At 36.8% G+C, this 8,114-nt stretch overlaps 1 long non-coding RNA gene across 1 annotated transcript; it reads left to right on the top strand.

The window, feature by feature from the left end:
- The first annotated feature begins 2,749 nt into the window (after positions 1-2,749).
- LOC107215777 lies at positions 2,750-7,847 on the top strand. Its single transcript, XR_004495580.1, has 3 exons — positions 2,750-2,838; positions 3,522-3,645; positions 3,737-7,847. It is a non-coding gene; the product is annotated as an uncharacterized LOC107215777 (long non-coding RNA).
- The last annotated feature ends 267 nt before the right edge of the window (positions 7,848-8,114 follow it).

The following is an 8,114-nucleotide window of genomic DNA, read 5'->3' as shown; positions in this document are numbered from 1 at the left end:
GTGCTCCCCTGAGTCCCCAGTCCAGAGCAGGTTTGATCTGTTCAAGGAAAAGGGAAAGAAAACAGTCCAGGAAGACCTCACTGCTCTGGCTAGCTGGAAAAGCCAAGGCGATCTTGTTGTCTGTGCTGTAGTCAAAACCCTGGCCCAGGATGCAGGGCGAGCAAGTACAGTCTCTGATAACAGACTCGGTGCTTCTTCTTCTCCACTCACTTTTACTCTTAGATGAAGCTTTAAGGATACAAAACGTATTTCTGGGCTAGGTGGATGAATGGGGATACAATTTAACATCACACTCACCCCAGGACACCATGGCATGGCAAGAGAAAACTCCTCTCCCTACAAGAACTGATGAAAGGGTATTGTAACAGTAACATCCCAGGTTTTGTTTCTACATTGTCAGTTGGGAAAGGAAAGAAGTTGGGCAGCGGGAAGAAGAGTGTTCTGGAGGTTTCATTCTGATACTTCTTATTTTTGTAGGCCTGGTAATAAAGTTTCTTTATTCCTTTTAAGTTATAAGCCTGTTTTGCCCTTCTCCTAGTTCATATCCCACAGTAAGAAATAAGTGTACCAGTGATTTTAGCCAGCACTAAACACACCACGTTATTTGGTGCCCTGGCCAGGAAACTCAAATTGGCAAGTCTAAACCACTACAAAGGAGCAGACTACTTTTACTCAAGCGCTTGCAAGTGTGTTGAAGTGTGTCTGAATTCAGGCACTCTTGTTTTAAGGGTTAAGCAGTTACAAACACTAAAACAGAGTATACCAGCAAAACCCTTGTAAGTGGAGATGAGCTTTCAGGCTTCCTGAAACAATAGGTATAAGTTTAAAGGAAGGCTGGGGGAAATCTCAAATCTCTCCTCTTTGAAAGCAGGAGACAAAGACATGACCTCTCATTTTGGCCCACTCTTGGCTTTCTGATGTTCTTTTAATTGAGACTGTGATGAGGAAGCACTACAGAAAATCTCTTCTAAAGTAATAAGGGCAAAAAGTATGAAAACTTCATGGAACAGAAAATGGTAAATCAGAAATAAATTACCTATAAAATGAAGATTTAGAAGAAGGGTTGGAGGAATAGAGAGTAGAAAACCTTGCCAACATCTCCACAACACCAGGCTAAAGACACCAAATCTGGTTTCTGAGTATTTTGCTACCATTTATTCATTTCTACCCACATTAAATCAGAATTCAAAGCCTTTTAGCAGCAAAATAAAAAATCATATTCATCAGGTATTTTTTGCACTTGAAGTTACTCTAAGATTTTTGAAGTAAACTTAGCTTTAGCATCTAATTTAACTTAGTTGCACTAGAAATCCGTGCTTTTGAAACTTTGTGTGCATGGTGATTTCCTGATTGCCTACTTCCATAGGAGATCCTGTCCCTCACTGGGCCCTGATTTTTAAGTCTATAGAGAGAAAAGGTCTGTGCAAAGATCCACATTATCCTTACACTATGAAGAGCTATATTATTAGTATGAATCAGCATTGAAGGGAAATAGTATTAATATTAATATTATTAAAAATAATAATTCAAGTTTTATTCTGTATTGGTTAATGAAAATTGTCTGTGGCAGTTCCAGCTTTGGGCACAAGAGGTAGATGTTTTCACATGAAACTTCCATAAAACATTTAACTTTACTGATCAGCTACTATACTTCAGGATAAGAGGTAGTCAGCTGTTGCTAATTTCTTCATGTATGTTTTAAGTAGCAATAAATTTACAAAAAGTGAGATTAATTGTAAAGATGTAATATGCAGAATGGGAGTAGCCAAGCATTTATTTATAATGGGTTATTTATTTTGCCCAGGGGATCTTGGGGCTTCAGAGGGAATCCAGTGTCTTGTCACTATTTTGTTCTCTTGACAAAATATTGTTATATACACTTACATGCACTTTTGAGATCAGAGTACACATAGTGAAACTGATTTTGTGGGGGAATGAGAATATATGTCTCTGGCATTCACCTGACCAGCACTGAATCTAGCAACATTCTGTGTGGGTTGGGACTATTTTGTTAGTTACTTCTTGCTCTCTTCATCTTAACCATATTTAAAAGCCAAACGTATCTGTACCCTTAAACATGGTTACATTTTTAAAATACAAAATTTATGTTATATGGTTTGGAGTTTTTTTAATAAGAAGACATAGGGAAGAATTACTTGAGTACATTTATATATTTGAATTTTTGACATTGTGAAAACTTTTCCATTCCTAAATATCATGGAGAAAAAGCAACACACTACCTTTACTTAATTTCTGTAGGGACGACAAACACAGCTGCATGAAAGAAGGATTACCAGTGATGTGATTGTGGAAATTTTTTGTATTAATGCAAATACGATCATTGCTTTGCATATTGACCTAAATCAAACATTATGTTCAAAATATTACCTGTATTTTACATTTCTTACAGCTATGTAAATATGATACCACTTTTTAAAAAAGGTGTCAATGCAGGTTTTAAACATATTTTTTCGCAGACCTGTGTGTTACACAGATTCACAGACTCCAATGTAAAAACTAATCCTTTTCATTCTAGGTCTATTCTTTGATGTGGGAGGACCAGTATAGTGGGATCTGGTTTGTGTATATATTCATTAGAAGACACATTATTGTAGTTACTTATATGAGCTAGGATTGCTTGCGTGAATGAGTTCAGAAAGGGAACTTATTTTATAATATGTTGTGGCCTGTAAAGCCTTTTCAGGAAATACAATCAGTTACTGATTTCTTGTTTTTGCAGATTACTATTTCTACTTATTATCTGAAGATTTTATTTGCTTTCTCAGTGAGAAAATTGTTGCATGGAGGATTATAGTTACTTCAAAGGAGTATGAAATTGTAAGTAATTACCTGCCATTATTTTCTGAAATCTTATGGATAAGTTATTCTGTTTCATTTATGTGACAATTCTAACTTTTCTGTAATGGTGCTTTCCAATGGATCATCAGTTTATGCTGTTATTTTGTGATAATCCATTTTCATAGTGAAAACTTCCCTATGCAGATTCCCATATCAAATCCATCCACTTTCTTCAGCTGTCATTGTGCTGAATTGTATCTGGTAAATTTTGCTCAGAGGTTTGATGCTGTGAGTATATAATCCCTGCTACAGCAGATGATTTATGATTGCTGTCTCACATGCTGCAGAATACAAATCCTACAAAAAGCTTAGCCTTCTGTTGGTCCTTTTAACATTCACTGGCTTGTCAGGCATTTGCTTTATTCCAACAGGTTTTTGAAGTTGAAAGTGATGAATAATTGATTTGAAGTAATGTATTTGATAATACCCACAGATATCTATTCCACATCAATGAGAGCATGAACATTATAACTCTACCTTATGTTAATTTGATAACTTTCTTCATAAACATGCAGCATTTTCCACATAAAAGAAAACCAGCTGTGGAACAATAACTGAGGATAACTCCAGCTAATGCAGTTTCATATTCCCAATTAACTTCATTCTTAAGAAACCCTCACAATAAACAATCCAAATAAGTGTTTTGTTTTTTTTTAATGCAGTGGTAATACTTCAGGAATTTAAGCAGCAAAAGCCGGAACAAGACAGGCTTACATAGTAAAATGCCATCCTTTTACCTTGGGGTGTTTGCAGAAACCTCCTTAGCACAAACTCATTACAGATTTGGTAGGTAAAGAGTCCTTTCTAAGGAAAACCAGTCCTACCTACAGGACTACCGGAGCAGAGCGTAACTTTAAATGAACCACTTTTCTTTCAGAAAGACTGTGAGAGGCTGTTTCATGCAGAGAGACCGCAGACACTCTATCCTGTCCCCCAGGCAGCAAGAAGCTGAAAGGAGCAAATCTGCAGTGCTACAACAATGTGTGTTTCAGTTTCACAGGCTGCTTCTGTGAGCACAGATCTGACACCACAGACCAGTTTGGCAGTGGTTCTTTTTTTTTGGCTTCACGTCCTGACTGACCCACTTGACACATTTTTAGTAACAGGGTTTGGAGTTCAGCTGGCATCCTGGTTCTCTACTACATAAAGCGAGAACAGCCTAATAGAAGGCCAAGTCATATGCTGTAATAGAGTACTATGTAGAACTGTACCTAAACTACAGCTACCTAAATTAGCTTTTGAATACATGAGTGCAGCTATGATATGTGATTGTTTGTGAAGCAAATAGTCTTATAATTATGTGATAAATACCAAGTATAATATGATGCACCAGGAAACTGAAGCACAGTGAAATTACAAAACCAGGTTAGTCTGTGCTTTTGAGCTGAATTTCCTGTTTCACTACCGAAAATTCACCAGACAAGAAGGCAGATAGAACTTGTAGAACCAGTGGAAAATAATGGGATGATGAATTGAGATCACTATTTCAAATTCAACCTCTCCTACCTTAAAATTAGGTGTGCAAAGTTTAATACTATGCAGTTTACAGTTTTTGATGTTTTAGCATAACAATGTATGAAAAAAATCATAGCAGAACTTAATTGAGGTCCTGAAAAACCTCCTGGTTTGTGCTTATCAGATCCAACTGGGAAAACATCTTATATAGAGCTGGAGAGGTTTCCTTTTAACTGCAGCTTTCATTTGAGAAAAGGTAATGGGTAATGAATACAGGAATATTACCAATAGAATGAATAATTTAGGCCATTCAGCACAAGAAGAGAACGGTTGCTGAAATGTGGTTTGTTAAGATTTTTCACAACAGCCCAACTGCTAATAGGTATTCAGTTCCGAGGTTAAGTTTTTAAAAATGTCCTATTGTTTACTGTATGTCTTTTTTAGATATTAAAATGATAGCTAAGTTGAGGTTATGGCTAATGAACTTGCAGTGAAAAAAACCTCACTTCTTCTTTCACTTAATAGCACAAATTTAGATTATCCCAGAAACATGATTAAAGAGGGATTACGTTAGAGAAACCATTTGAACCACTTTATTTGGGACACTAAAAATCACCCAGAAGTTTTGGTTATTAATTCTAATACACAGCCTCCAAACATGTGACTGAAATGGACATTGTTCTCTTTGCTGTCAGGAGGCATGAAATTCAAGGAGCTGGTTCTATTTTGCAAGCAGACTTTACTTTTTTGCAATGTACCTTTGCAATGGACTTTAAATGGTCCCATGTGTCACATATTTAAATTTATCTGTCTCTTCCATACAACTTTTTGATTTGCACTAATCTGAAATTTTCAGATGCGTTTCTTGGAGGATGAAGCTCATTGGTTCTCTTCCAGGACTGCCTTTCTGCAATGCACTACTTCTAGATTATTTTTTAGCATGACCTTGATCTACTTACAAAAAGATAGAATTTCAATCTTATTGTTCCAAGCTGTTATAATTAACTATGCACAATTCAATAAGTGGCAGGATCCCATTTAGGCTGTTGCCTAAAAGAAGAAATGGAAGATATTTTTCTCTATTTACTTAATTGTTAATTTTTTTATTGCAAGTAAATTGTTTCATTTCTTGTTTTTGTTTATTTTAAAATTACCAGAGATACTGTAGTAATTTGTTTCATATAAATGCATATAGCTAATCTCCTTATGAACAAAAGCTAGCTTTGGGAAAATATATCTCCAATGAGGACAATATCACTACTTCTACCAACTTAGCTTAGTATCTCCCTATTGCAGATCTTGAAAAAGTGTAGCCGCTATATGTTTCAGAAAAAAAAAATTAAAAATTATTTATTAGACAATATGAATGTATTTTCATACTTGTATTTGAATCGCAAGGAACTAACAAGCATATATTCTTTGCTCAGCCTGGCTAAACTTTTAGAAATGTACTACCTAATTTGAAATCCAGAAATTGCTCAGTGTACACAGAAGTGTATGTCAAATGATGATGCTTTTGGAAACAATTTTGGAGCAAAACAGCTATAAAAAAGCCAGAACATTAAAAAGAAAAAAGAATTAATAATAAGGCTGTTCCTGAGAGAACTGTAATTTTGGTTTCATTGATTACGGAACAGACTTTGGCACTAGCAAAAGGACATGAAAACTGAAGAGAGATACTATTTTTAAAATTAAGGCATATTTGCAGATTCCCTTTGCTGTAACTGACCATCTGTCTGAGGACTTGTTGGAATATGCTGTCATGGTACACTTCAGAACCCTTGGAAACAAGAGGAGGAAAGGCAAGCCAATGTTGTGAGGTGCCTGGGGAGGCAAAGATTTAGTTTTAGATAAGCATTGTTAAAGTGAGAGGCATGGCTGTAAGCCTGGCTAGTGTGAATTTTGATGACCTGCTTTGGGGGATGGGCCACGTGAATCCTGGATGAAGTTGCCCCACCCCAGACCCCTTGTGAGGGGCAGCCCAGGAGTTCTGATTGTGTTTGAGACTCTGGGGTTTCTTCCTTGTTGTGTTCCTACTGGCCCCTGACCCTGAACTCTACCCTAGTTCTGTCCATCAAAACCCATCTCCCTGCCTTTGTTCGGAGCTCTCTGTCTCTGAATCTGAGTTTGTTCCCATGCTGAATAAATGATTTCATGAACAGAAGCCCATCTCGTTAATATCCCATGCTGGTTCCTAGTAACTGTAGTTTCTCTGGACATGATCCTATAGTTGCGGACTGCAGCAGCCAATACACTGGAAAGCATTCTAGTCCCAAGATAAAGGGAAAACAGAAAATAGAGGAGTCAATTTGTTACACAACTAGTGTGAAATTTGTCATTTCTGTGGAGTTCTAGGCTGCATTTCACGAAAGTAGTTAAGGGAAGTAGTAGTAACTACAGGACTAAAATGTTCAGTTCTGCTATCAATAGCAAAAATGTGATTTTTTAAAAAAAAATTAATTAAATTGAGCATTAGCAATAGCCTAGCACTGCCAGCAGGTTGAGGTAGCATCTCTCTTATTAGGAAAGGCAGAAGGAGCTCAGCTTGTTCAGCCTTGAGGAGATAGAATTGAGATGGGATCTCATCAACATCTATGAGTACCTGAAGGAAAAGAAGATGGACCAGGCTCTTCTCAGTTGTGCTGAGCAATAGGACTAGAGGCAATAGGAAAGAAACTGACACACAGGAAGTTCCAACTAAACATGACGAAGAACTTATTTACTGTGCAGGTGACCATGCACTGGAACAGGTTGACCAGAGAGGTTGTGGAGTCTCCTTCTCCAGAGATATTCAAAAGCTGTCAGCACACTGAATACCATAGGTCTAGGAGACCGTGCTTGAGCAGAGAGGTTGAGCTAGATGACCACCAGTGGCCCCTTCCACTTAGCTAATCTGTGTATTTCAGTCAACAAGGGTATGAGACTAAACCAAACTTCTCAACAACCCTAAAGAAATTATAAAGCCTTAGCGAAACTTAGACTTTTATCAGTTCAGTTTGACTGGGCAACCAAAAGAAAGATGAAAGATGACTTTTAGAATTTACTTGTATCTCATCAGGGCAAAATAAAAGGTAACAAAGAACAAAGTTACCCAAGGTAAGCACAATATTAATTTAAATTAAAGTCATAAAAAAATAGAAAAATATGCCCTTTCCCCATAAAAATTGAAGTGGTTAATCACTGGAACAGAAAAAAATTAAAAAGTGTATTCAGATGAAAACTAAATGGTTATTTTCTTCTCCATATGTTTGATTTAAACTCCGTGTGTTTGTCTTAGAACTGGATTAACCATGTAAAGCTTTCTGGTCCATGGTACATGAAAAATCTGAATCACCGAGCCCATGATTTTACCTGACTCTTTACAACTGTGATTCTGTAAATCTCAGGTTTTAGAAAACATTTACTGTAAGTAACATGAGAGAATTCAAAGAAAGCATCATACACTTTTTGTCCTATTCTTCCTGTTCTCCATAGCAAAATGAGCACTGCAAAATAAAATTAACCTGAATCTGATGAATCTGGAGCAGAATATGAAGCTGGTGTTTATGCAATCTGAGTAAAGTAGACACAAGACACCATTGTAATAACCTAGCATTTTATTACTGTATCAGCCAAGTACATGCCTTTGTCCTTCATAACCCTAAAAACTACCCACCCCAGATTTCTGAGTAGTTACTACTATCCTCTCTCTCCTCCATGGTACCATCAGTATGTAAAGATTCAAACCTAGTCCCAGGAAGGAGCTACTGCATAGCCTACCAATTTAAGTGGCTAATACATAATAATGAAGATACAGAAAG

The sequence above is a fragment of the Parus major genome, chromosome Z, assembly GCF_001522545.3.
Source record: "Parus major isolate Abel chromosome Z, Parus_major1.1, whole genome shotgun sequence".
NCBI lineage: Eukaryota > Metazoa > Chordata > Aves > Passeriformes > Paridae > Parus > Parus major.
Note: the sequence above shows the minus strand (reverse complement) of the source record. Positions and strands in the feature narration are given on the sequence as shown.